This window comes from Macrotis lagotis, chromosome X, assembly GCF_037893015.1.
Source record: "Macrotis lagotis isolate mMagLag1 chromosome X, bilby.v1.9.chrom.fasta, whole genome shotgun sequence".
NCBI lineage: Eukaryota > Metazoa > Chordata > Mammalia > Peramelemorphia > Peramelidae > Macrotis > Macrotis lagotis.
Window position 1 is genome coordinate 11,328,799 of NC_133666.1, and position 13,279 is coordinate 11,342,077.

The following is a 13,279-nucleotide window of genomic DNA, read 5'->3' on the forward strand; positions in this document are numbered from 1 at the left end:
CATAAAGTCCAGGAAGCCAATTCGAGAATAATAATAGAATTAAAAGAATTATAGAACAATAACAGAAACACCAGACTTGAACTTAATTAAAAGAGTCCTAGGTTCGAGTCTTGGATCTGCCACGTATTAGCTGTGTGATTCTGGACAAACTATTTCACCTTTGCTATCTATAAAATGAGGCTATAGATCTCTGTCCTGTCCCAAGTCTTAAAGTTAGAGAGATAGACATAAGAGCCATTTTTACTCCTTTCCTGAGTACCCCTTGCGAGGACTAGCTCTACCACTATTTGCAACTCCAAGGGCATCAGTTTCAAATGTCAAATGAAGAGGTTGGAGGAGGTGGCCTCTCTGAAGTCCTTTCAACTCCACCATTCTTCCAGGGCTTTAACACTGCTCAAACCTTGGAGGAGGGCTTTAGCCAAGCTACACCAGAACACGTTGTGATTCTCTGGTCCCAGAGTGTATTAATTTGCAAGTGTTTGCAAAATGTTGCTTTCGAATATTTGTGCTTTGCCTTTTGTATGTATATCTTTCCTGCTGCCTCTGCTTTCTTACCACCCACTCCCTCCCTCCTTAACCAGGCAAGAAAAATGCTTTAGCTTTGTACAGGGTTTTATGCCTTTTTCTAATGCTCTGAAGCAAACCTGTGTGAGATTGCTTCTACTCCACAATAACACCCCAGGAGGAAGGGCAGGTTCCTACACTGGGTTGAGGGGGTGGGTGGTGCATTGCCCAAGGTCAGTGGCAGATGGAATATGAATTCCAAGGGCATCAGCACTTGTGGTTTTCCTGAAACAGCACTCCCTTATGGGCAAATTCAGAGGACCCTCCCTCTGCAGAGGGCAAATCAGGATTGTGGGCTTCTACGTTGGGATCTGATTTTGACTTAGCATCCCGTACATAAGATATGCCTAACAAATGTCTACTTCCTGGGTGAATGGTTTTCCAAAGATGATGGGAAAACCCAGGGAGAATTTGTAAAGGGGAATCCAGGGAACAGGAGCATTGGGCTCAAATCAATCTTGCTATTAGACCAAGGTGAGTGATATTGTGCAAAGCTCTCTCAAGATTTCTCTGAGGGAGTTGGGGATGATGTCAAAATGGTCTTCTAGCTTGAATCACTGACCCCACCCACCTAAGCAACTGCCTGACCCCAAATGGAACATCCTAAAGGTTTCTCAACAATTTTCCTATTCAGGAGCAGGCAAAAGCTAGCTCAGTTCAATTCAATTCATCAAGGAGTTGTTCAATCCTGACTCTGTGCAACCAACTGGGCTAGGCTTGCCCTTGAGAAGCTTGTGTTCTATTAGGAGAAACAGGGACATGGAAAATTAAATGTAAAAGATTTATGAGGTAATTTACTAACCCAAAAGAATCTCTGATGCATAGTGTGTTCAGGGGAAAGCTCACTAGCATATAGGACCTCAGGGCCATCTAATCCAATCCCTGCATTTTACAGTCAAGAAACCTGACTCCCAGGGGATTGAAGTGACTCACCCAGGAGTACTCAAAAGAACCACTTCAGAGGCCATCTGAGGCCCAGGGAGGAGGGCTCCAAGTAAAGGCTGAATAACCATGTGCACAAGATGTATTCCTATGCCTCAGAGCACCTTCCAAACTGAAAATTCTGTGATCTTCCTTTAAGGACTCCAGTTATTCAAATGGTCTCCCCCTCCCCTCTACTCAAGCCCTTTCCTATTAGTATTTCCCAGGCTGAAGTCACCCCTTTCGGGTCTACAAAGCAGTTTACATAGAATTATCATATTCTATCCTCTTAACAACAGTTATGAGGTTGGTATTATCATCTCCATTTTTCAGATGAGAAAATTGAGGCAGAGTGGTCAAATGACTTGCTCAGGGTCACACAGCTAAGTGAGCACAGGAGGTAAGACTTAAGGCTTCCTGATTTCAAGTCCCGGGCTCTCTCCATGATGTCATTTCATTGCCTTTGCAAGACTAAGTGAGCCTGTTCAAAAAGCCTGGTAGGTGATTTCTAAGCAACTCCTGTGTCTCAGGAGGGCAAGCACTTCTTGTCCTAGACTGGAGCTATGCCAGAAAATGATTGGCTCACTGACCCTCCCCTCCATTTCTCTTACCCCCCACCCTAGGGCTCAGAATCTTCCAGGAGATAAAGGTTAAAAAAATCCCATAACCCTTTGCAAGGCTAACATGCAGATGAGAGTCCCAAGCCCTGCCCCCCCCACATGTCCAAAAGTCATCACCGCACAGCTGCTGCCCACTCTTTTGCTAGGGGGCCCACATGGGATTTTGCCAAGCTGCAAATTAACCTCCAAGTGAACAGATTAATGGTATTCATGGTAACTTACATACCAAGTTTCATAGCAAGAAACTCTGAACATTCCAATTGCATAATAATTTAAGGATTTTCAAGTTCCTGGCAGTAATTAACCTGATCAGTCTATGAAAATTGGCCCCAATTTCACACTGTCACAGCAGACTAGGAGATTCTGTATTTACCCAGAAGGGTGCCTCTTCCCAGCCCATATATTGGCACTTGAGATAGCAAGGATCCCAGATGTCAGTCTCCATTTATTTATGCAAATGAGGTCCCAGTGGAAGAAATCAACATAAGGCCAGGAAGGGGAATGGACGTTTACAAATAGTCTACCTGCTAGTTGGCTGGAATTGAGTCAGAGTGGGTTAAACAAGTTTTTTTCTGAAAAGGAGGAAAAATGGTGGAATGGGCCCTTGGAATCCTTCATCCCTAGTTTAGCCACAGATTGCCTATGTGACCTTGGGTCTAAATGTCCACACTTATGAAATCAAGGGGTTGACTATCGGCACCAAATCTCAAACTACTCTACAAAGCAATAATTTTCAAAACAATTTGGCACAGATTTAAAAAGGAGATTCATCAGTAATTAGGTACACAATATATCCATGCAAAGAAGCCATGTAGTCTAAGTGTTCAATATACCAAAAAAAAAAAACCCCCAAAAACCCAGCTATTAGATTAAGGACTCACTAGCTGACAAAAATCCCTAATATAAATGTACATGGTCTGGCAGAAATTAGGTTTAAACAAACACCTCACACCATAAACCAAAATAAACTCCAAGTGACTCTATGATCTAGACATAAAAGGTTACAAATTCAAGGTGCAAGGAAAAAATTATTTTTCAGCTCTGTGGTCCCAGACAAGGGATAGAGAAGATCACACAAAGTTAAATGGATAATTTTGATTGTTTGAAATTGAAAAGCTCTTACACAGTTCTAAATCAATGCTGCTAACATTAAAAAGGAAACAGTTAAAAACTGGGGGGGGGGGATCATCACAGCAACTTTCTCTGATAAAAGTCTTATTTCCAATATATATAACAAACTGATTCAAATGTATAATTAAGAGCCATTCTGCAATTTATACAAGTTTAAAGGATATGAAAAGGTACTCCTCAGGGAAGAAATCTTAGCAATCTTGACCACTACGAAAAAAATAGTTTCAACTCACTAGTTAGTAAAAAAAATGTAAACTAAGGCAATTCCATGGCTCTACCTCACATCCATTAGATTCGAGAAGAGTCTTGAAACTTTCCCCAAGTCCTGCATCTCTGCAATACCTCTCTTGAGTTTACTTTCTTCTCATTATCCAGTTCATTCCATTAAATTCAATAAACACTATACCAGTCTTGCCTGGCACTTTTTGCTAATCCATGCTGTGCCCTCTTCACAGTAAAAGGGGGACACACAAAAGTCAACACCTCACTACAGGAGACAATCTAGTTAGGTAAACACTCCAGACAGGCTGGCAAAAGCCCTTTCTCCATCAGGAGAACATGAGAAACTCCCTTTAGTACACATTGCAAGAGGTCCTGGGCTCTCTGACACAGACATGATGTTCAGGCATAGCAATTGCTAACCTCTTTTTTTTTTTTAGGTTTTTGCAAGGCAAATGGAGTTAAGTGGTTTGCCCAAGGCCACACAGCTAGGTAATTACTAAGTGTCTGTAGCTGGCTTTGAACTCAGGTACTCCTGACTCCAGGGCCACTGCTCTATCCACTTCACCACCTAACCACACCCAATTGCTAACCTCTTGACACAACATCATCACAGCCTCTTTCTTCAGAATTCTCCTTGGTCAAGGCCTCAGGTAACTTACTGCACAGGCCAGTACAAAACCACATTTCCAGACCCATTGATTTCCAGTTATTTGTGATAGCAAATAACTAAAAACTAAGGGGGTATCCCATCAATTAGGGAATGATGGAAAAAGTTATGGCACTGGAATGTGATGAAATATTATTGCACCAGAAAATTATAAAAAAAGAATAATTCAGAGAAGCTTGGAAAGACTTTCATGAACTGATGCAGGACCAGGAAAACAATATGCAATAATTATGACAGTAGAGATGGAATGATCAACAATAAAAACGAAACTTACAGATAGTAGGGATTCTCTTCTGGTAAGGGTCGGACTAGATAGCTGCTGAAATTCTGAAATTCTTCCAACTCTGAAATTTTGTGATCCTGTGAAATAAATAGGATAAATAAACAACGGATACAACTACATAAATAAAATCACAATAACAACAAAAAAACCTAAAATTGGATGTTATTTAATCATAATTACCAAGAAATACGATCGCAAGGAAGAGAAGAGAAAACATACCTCTCTGCCCTACCCTGCTTTGTTGAGGTGGAGGACTATGGGTGTAGAATACCGCATATACTGTCAGATTCCATATTTTGGGGGTTAGGAAATGGTTATTGGGTGATATCAATCAGAGCTATTTTAAAAAATGGATGCTGAAGTAGACCTACTCTCTCAGCATTTCTCTTTTTTTTAAGGTTTTTTTTTTTTTTTGCAAGGCAAATGGAGTTAAGTGGCTTGCCCAAGGCCACACAGCTAGGTAATCATCAAGTGTCTGAGATTGGATTTGAACCCAGGTACTCCTGACTCCAGGGCCGGTGCTTTATCCACTGCACCTCCTAGCCACTTCTCTCAGCGTTTCTCAAAGGACTGAGGTCACCTTGGGTATTAACTCCGACTTCTTTCGAAGAAGTAACTGAGGCCAAATTTTGGGGGGAGGGCTCATCTCCCCAACTCCGTCTAAACTTTCACATGGACTTAAGGCTTCTGACAATACAATCTGCTGTCAAAATAAAGCTGAGAAGATCTGGCCAGGATATGGGTCTCCAGTCACAGAAAAGGACCACTCCCAAGTCCTCAATCCAGTGCTGGGCTTCAGTTATGTAATAGATAGATTCTGGAATCATTTTTCTAAAACTTCGATTTCTGCAGAACAAATACAATTTTTTCTATTCGCTTTTATGACAAGAGTAGAAACTGTTTTACTGGGAAAATCCTAGCCTCGAGATATAACTTCTGAACACAATTCAAAGATACACTTGAAGATTACATATTTAAAAGCAAAAAAAATGTCAATCTTCTGATAAAATGGCTGGACAAATCTCAATGCAAAATGGCTACCCTGGGTCATTTTAATGTTTAGCCTAAAAGAAGAACAATAATGGCTCTACCAAGCAGAGTACCCTGGGTTTCCATTAAATCACCTTTTAGATCTTCTCCCCTATCCGAAATTGCTGGAAAGCACATACAAACAACATATCCCCCAAACAAAAGACTTCAACAGGTAAGGGAAGACAAAAAACATGTCAAAGGAATTAATTCAAAATCTAACAGTTTCCTCAGCCCATGGATTGTAGGGATAGGTACCTAGAGGTAAAAGGGTCCTCAGAAACTCATCTAGTCCAACCCCTGTATTTTTCAGAGGATGAAACAAGCTGAGGAAGATGATGTGCCCAAGGTCTCCTATAGGGACACAGTCAATTCCCTCATTTCACAGAGGAGGAAACTGAGGTGCAGAGAAGTAGTAAATGGCAGAAGTGGGATTCAAATTCTGACCCTTGGACTCTAGATCTGCTACTCTTCTCACTATATCATGTTGTTTGGCCAAGGGGCCCTCTGTAAGGAGCCTTCCCCCAATTGGCGACTTGGGAGTCCACAAGACCTGAGTTCAAATTTGACCTTAGTTTTACAACCTTGTGAAGATCAAATGAGATGATCTATACAACGCCTTTTGCAATATAGTTGGTGTTTAGTTGTTTCAGTTGTGTCTGACTCTCTGTGACCCCATTTCAGGGTTTTCTTGGCAAAGATACTGGAGTGGTTTGCTATTTCCTTCTTCAGCTCATTTTCCAGATGGTGCAACTGAGGCAAACAGGATGAAGTGACCCGCTCAGGGTCACTTGGTTAGTGTTTGAGGTCAGATTTGAAATCCAGGTTTCCTGACTCCAGACTGGGTGATGTATCCACAGCACCACCTAATTGCCCCAAGCAATATAGGCACACCAGCTAATAGTAGTTATTACTTGTATAGCATCATATGCCTGCTTTGGTGGGGAAGGGGAAGGGGTAAGTCCAGTGTATCATCTCCCTCAGGAGGAGACTATCCAGGGAAGCAATACCCCAAGCCACCATAAGCTCCCTCCTTGAATATCCAGACCAGTCACTGGCTCTGCTTCTCCATCACTGAATCAGATTTCTTCAGGTCCAGTTCTCATTTCCATACTTACCCTTCGATGCTAGTGATCACACTCTGGTAGGCTACTATAAAGCTAAAAGAACAAGAAAGTGCTACCCCTCTCTTGGCTTTGCATCCGGGGTCTTTGAGTAAACCAGAAGGACCTATTCAAAGCAGGAGGCTAGACTCCTGTCTACAAAGGGGCAGACATTGCTCTTCCCAACATTATTACACCCTTGATAACCAATAGATCCATCCACTCAATCAACAAGCATTATTAAATGTCTCTGAAGGACCAGGTACTTACCCACTGTGCATATTCAGAGACTTAAATCAAACAGCTGCATTTGTAAGTGAGTTAGCTTACCCAGATGACCCTAAAGCCAAATATTCAATTTAGGACTTAAAAAAAAAACTTTTAAGCAGCTTCCCCCTAAAATATACTCGTTTTTATTCCATTTTAAAATAAGTAAAAACAGGAAGAATCTTGGATAGTGAACAGATCCAGAGAGCTAGTCTCGGAGTAGGGAAGACGTGCCCCTGTCATACGTGTCTGTGTGACTCTGGGTACTTCACTTAATGACACTGTACCTCAGGCACCTTCCAAGACTATAAAGTACACAGGTGCAAATCTGCATTAGTAAATGAAGATGAAAAAGACAAAATCGTATACAAGACCAGTGGAATCATAATCCTGGCCCAATAAAAAACAAAACTAAATTTTTTAAAAAAATAAATGCAAGTCTGAACTGATGTTGAGTGAGATGAACAGAACCAGAAGAACATTGTACACCCTAACAGTAACATGGGGGTGATGGATCAACCTTGATGGATTTGCTCACTCCATCAGTGCAACAATCAGGGACAATTTTAGGGTATTTGTAACAGGGAATACTATCTGTACCCAGAGAAAGAACTGTGGAGCTTGAATGAAGACCAGATTATTACTTTCAATTTAAAAAAAAATGTCATCTTATGTATTATATTATTTTGCTATCTCTGATATTTTCTTTCTTCCTTAAGGACATGTTTTTCTCTCAGCACATTAAATTTTGATATTTGCATATCATGGAAATAAATATAAAGACTATCATATTGCCTTCTATTGGGGGGAAGGGGAAGTGAGGGAAGAAGGGGGAAAATTGTAAAATTCAAAATCTGGAAAAAAATGATTGGTAGAAACTACTATTGTATATAATTGGAAAACAAATAAAATATTTAAAATTTAAAAATCAATGTAAGTCTCTTTTAGAACTAAGTTTTTAATTAAGGGATCTGGTAAAGTACTCAGAGAATGAGAGAGGACCCATGGTTTTGAAACAGGGCTGATTTTCAAAATAAAGGAATAGAAAAGGTATTGGGCATTCAATTTTGGGCAAAATTCTCTAATATATTATTAAAGGGATGACTAATGAACATCCAGAAAAGGAAAGGATGATTACTAAGAGCCAGTCTGGTTTCATCAAAAGCAGGTCATGCCAGACTAACCTCATTTCATTTTTTGACAGGGTTACTGAACTGGTAGATTGGAGGAAATGTTGTAGATATAGGTTACCTACATTTTTTTTGAAATATGACATGGTGTCTCATGTTTTTCTTATGGAAACAAGTACTGGGACAAAAAATAGGACCACAAAAATATGGGCCTTTCTGTATATAGTAACAACTGCCTTTAAATAGCACTTTAAGGCTAGCAATTGTATAGCAATCTTAATTTTTTAAGATTTTATTTATTTTGAGTCTTACAATTTTCCCCCTAATCTTACTTCCCTCCCCCCACCCCCCACAGAAGCTAATTTGCCAGTCTTTACATTGTTTCCATGGTATACATTGATCCAAATTGAATGTGATGAGAGAGAAATCAGATCCTTAAGGAAGAAACATAAAGTATAAGAGATAGCAAGATCACACAATAAGATATCAGGTTTTTTTCCTAAATTAAAGGGAATAGTCCTTGAACTTTGTTCCAACTCCACAGTTCTTTCTCTGGATACAGATGGTATTCTCCATCACCAGACAGCCTCAAATTGTCCCTGGTTGTTGCACTGATGGAATGAGCGAGTCCATCAAAGTTGATCATCACCCCCATGCTGTTGTTAGGGTGTACAGTGTTTTTCTGGTTCTGCTCACCTCACTCAGCATCAGTTTATGCAAATCCCTCCAGGCTTCCCTGAATTCCCATCCCTCTTGGTTTCTAATAGAACAATAGTGTTCCATGACATACATAGACCACAGTTTGCTAAGCCATTCCCCAATTGAAGGACGTTTACTTGATTTCTAATTCTTTGCCACCACAAACAGGGCTTCTATTAATATTTTTGTACAAGTGATGTTTTTACCCTTTTTCACCATCTCTTCAGGGTATAGACCCAGTAGTGGTATTGCTGGATCAAAGGGTATGCACATTTTTATTGCCCTTTGGGTATAGTTCCAGATTATAGCAATCCTCATTTGAACTTCACAACAATCATAGGAGGCAGGTGCTGCAGTTATTCTGTTTCCAAATGAGGAAACTGAGGTTGAGAAAGTTGAAGTGACTTGCCCAGGGTCATACAGCTAAGTAAATGTTCGAGGTAACATTTCCAACTCAGGTCTTCCAGATTTCAAGACCAGCACTCTATCCACCATACCACTGAGCTTTTATGTTACTATTAAAACCCAGCAGGAAGAGGTAGAAAAAGAAATTCAATTCAAAAGAACCACAAAATATATAAAACATTCAGTCTACTTAGCAAGACTAAAATAACTGTAAAGATATTAATTGTTCATGTGTGGATTATTCTAATATAATCAAAATGACAAGACTACCTAAAATTAGTTTACAGATTTAATGCCATAACCACAGGGTTACTTTACAAAACTAGACAAAACAACAATTAATCTAGAGGGAGAAAAAGGTTAAGAATCTTGAAAATAGGGGCAGCTAGGTGGTGCAGTGGATAAAGGCACCGACCCTGGAGTCAGGAGGACTTCACTTCAAATTCGACCTCAGACACATATTTGCCTAGCTATGTGACCCTGAGCAAGCCACTTAACCCCACTGCCTTGCAAAAACTAAAAAACATTTCACATTTCATAAAGAAAGAATCTTGAAAATAATAGGGGGAAAATGAGGAATAAAGGGAGTACATCTGTACATCTCCAATTAAAAACTATTTGATGTTGATTTAAGAAAGAAAACTTACAATCAGTAGAACAGATTAAGTCAACAAGACCCAGAAATAACTGAATATAGTAGCAGTTACTGCGATAAAGAGTCTCTTTTTTTTTAGGGTTTTGCAAGGCAATGGGGTTAAGTGACTTGCCCAAGGCCACACAGCTAGGTAATTATTAAGTGTCTGAGACCGGATTTGAACCCAGGTACTCCTGACTCCAGGGCCGGTGCTCTATCCACTGCGCCACCCAGCCACCCCAAGGAGTCTCTTTCAACAAAAACTGCTGGAAAAACTGAATGACAGTTTGGTAGAAATTAAGCTGAGAGCAATACCTTATACCATATACCAAGGTAAACTCCACATGAATATACATATATGTGTATATATATATATATATATATATATATATATATATGTTTCCCTTGGAAACATAGATATATGACCTAGATATGAATGATCACATCATAAACAAATTAGAGGAGTAAGAAAGAAATTACCTTTCAGATCTCTGAATGGGTAGAAAATTCTTAACACTGGCTAGAGATTATCATAAAAGATAAAATGGACCATCCTAATAATATAAAATTGAAAAGCTTTTACACAAGAAAAATCAATGCTGTTAGAATTAGAAGACTGGGAATCATATTTGCAACAAAATTATCTTATAAAAGTCTGATATCCAAGATATATAGGGAATTAATTCAAATAAATAAAAAGCAAGATCCAATCTCCAGTAAATAAATGGTCAAAGGATATTAACAGGAAATTTTCAAAAGAACTCCCAGGTAGGCTGTAAAGTGAAGCTTTTCATTTAGGGGGTCTTTTTGTTCTCATATGCCAGTAGCCCAGTGAGTCCTCAGTCTAAAGCCCAGGAATGATATTGAGTAAAGAGGGTGCTAACAACAGTTTAGGAGACTAGGAGGTGGACATATTTGGGACTATGAGTCCTTTGCAAGTGCCTTCAAACCCCTCCTCTCTCCTATGATTGACTACCTCTGGTTCTGATTAATTTAATGGCTCCAATAGCTGGAAGCATTTAAGTGAGAATGCTTTGGGCCTTTTTGGAAATGGCACTTAGGGAAACCTGAGGTCCTTCTCCCAGCAAGGGCCCTGACTCACACGCAGGCTCCCCTTTTTATGCTTCTCTGAACGGTATGAACCCCTGCCAGTCAGCCAGCTAACTGCCTAAATGCTCATTCCATCATTCACAAGGCACCAGTCAGCAGTTAGCTGCAGTTCAACTGCAGCCACAGGAGGCAAAGGAGGGCAAGAGATGGCAGCTGCCAATTCTGTTTTTTTCTAAGCCTTAAGAGAGGCAGATCACGAGTCTGTCAAGTCTACTGAGATTCCATGGAGCAAATGAGTGATGCTCCACGGGAATACCAAGAGGATAGACAGAGTCAACAGTAGCCTCAGCTTCCTACCCCTCCCATTCCACTGAAAGAAATCCTCCAAACTACTACCACAGGGCAGCAAATTGGGGCAGAGTTGAACAATCCCGAGATCATTCTGAAACTTTTTTTTTTGTCATTGACTCATTCTCTTCCCACCTTGATACTCTAGTAAAGGCTGTAGATTGCTTCTGGAAGTGTTTTTAAATTTCACACACACACACACACACACACACACACACACACACAGAAATAAAGGTTGCTTTTTTTAAGAAACAACTTCCCAGACCCCCAGGCAAAGATCCCCAGCCCTAGACCAAGGGCCAAGAGTTCTAGTTCCCAAATCTGCCAATACATTTGCAGCATGTCCTCAGTCAAGCCACCGTCCTCTTGATTTTCAGCTTCCTCAGCTATAAAATGAGGACAATGCCAGTACTCAACCAGTGACCCCATGATCACACAGCTGAGCTGGAATTCAAATCTAGGTCTTCTTAACTCCACTCAGGTCCAGAGCTTTCTCTGCACTATACTGCTTGGGTTTGGGGAGACAAAGGTGGGTAAAAGGCAGAGACGTGGCTCAATCTCCATGCTGGGCCCTCCCAGGGAGGGCCGGGACAGATGGCATCTTTTTCCCTGCTGGCAGTGTTTGGGAGACTTGCAGGCAGCTCAAAAATGAAGCCATCAGCTCAGGGCTCAGGCCCTCCCAGGATGAAGCTGCCCACCCCTCAGCTAGCAAGTGAATAACCACCTTGGCCATGCACTGCAGCAGAAGCTCTGAAAGCAGGCCTCTGCAGAGGAGGATTTGGGCTTCCCTGGAGTCTCAGGGAGCCACTGCAGGCTTCATTTGCATCTTCTCTCTCTTGGCAAGGCTCAGTTTGGTGTCCACATGAATCATCATAGAGTCTAGATCCTGACAGGAGGACAGAGTGAGAGGGCCTGCAGGATTCAAGGGGGCACACTGGCTGGCATGTCATTGAAGCTGACTGCAAGGGATTCTTTGGAGGCCACTGTTCTAGCTCCCTAACCCCCAGAAACCACAGCTTCTATATCATCTCCCCAGGACTTTTCCTCTATAGCCAGTCTCAGCCTGGGTCATCTTGCTAAGGCACAGCCTGCTCTCAAAATGGCAACTGTAATGAATGAGCAGGCACACTGAGGCCCAGGGAAGCAAATGTTTTAAGTGTGAAAAGTCACACATAGAGTAAACATCAAAGTGGGGATTTGAACCTAACGCTCTTTCCCCAAGTCCATATCACTACTTTAAATGGTTTAAGATTTTTCTCCAGCAGTGGGGAGGGGGAACCTGTAATTTTATCCTTATCAAAAATCCAGTCAGAGGAATCAATGTGCCAGGCCCTGGGTTTATAAAGACAAACCATGGAACGGGAGCTGACATTCTAATGATGAAGGGCAGAGCCAGACCTTGGGTTAGACCCATCCAGCACCCCTCACCCCAATCAGTCACAGAAGAGAAGCAGCTGGGAACAGCAACTCTAGAGGTCCCAGCCAGGGCCCTTGAAGCCTAGAGCAAGCCTAACAATTGAACATTAACTAATCAACATCCCCTTTCTTGGGATTTGTCTGAGACCTGACAAAATGCTGGGCAAAGATTTGCCACTGAAGCCCCTCAGTGAGCAAGGTCACAGCAGATATTCTTCTCATACAGAAAATCCCTAGTTTCTCATTAGCTGTCTCTGCTTCTCCAGAACTCTCCAAAGAGCATATTTCTCCTGGCTTCTCCTATATTGGGAGATGACTCTTTCCACTTTACCTACACCAGGGTTGGTCTGTCTGTGTCTCTGTCTGTCTGTCTGTCTGTCTGTCTGTCTGTCTCTCTCTCCTGTCTGTCTTTTCTCTTTCCTTCAACTCTCCCTGTCTCTATCTCTCTCTATATTTTTGTTTCTCTCTCTGTTTCTTTTCTCTCTCCTGTCTCTCTGTTTTCCTCTCTCTCCTTTTTTCTGTCTCTCCCCTCTCTCTCTATGCCTCCCTGTCTGTCTTACTCTCTGTCTCTCTCCTTTCTCGGTCTCACTTCCTTCTCCCTTCTCAGACAGCAGGTCCCCAAAGGTCCTGATGCCAGAGGATCAGGAGCCAGAAGGCAGCAGCCCCAGGAGACACTGGCTACATTGCATTCCATCTACTGCCACTGGCTCACACCCAAGAGAAGAAAGGCCTGAGCAGAGCACAACACCCTAGATGGCCAAGCTGGCCTCAAGTAACCTGGTAAGATTGG

At 41.5% G+C, this 13,279-nt stretch overlaps 1 protein-coding gene across 2 annotated transcripts in view; it reads right to left on the reverse strand.

The window, feature by feature from the left end:
• The window catches only part of FRMPD3 (FERM and PDZ domain containing 3), a 111,651-nt gene that overhangs the window by 76,522 nt on the left and 21,850 nt on the right, over positions 1 to 13,279 (reverse strand). For both annotated transcript variants that reach the window (XM_074201801.1, XM_074201803.1), the window contains exon 2: positions 4,400 to 4,485. The gene's annotated coding sequence lies outside the window, so the exon portion shown is untranslated. The remainder of the gene's footprint in view (positions 1 to 4,399; positions 4,486 to 13,279) is intronic.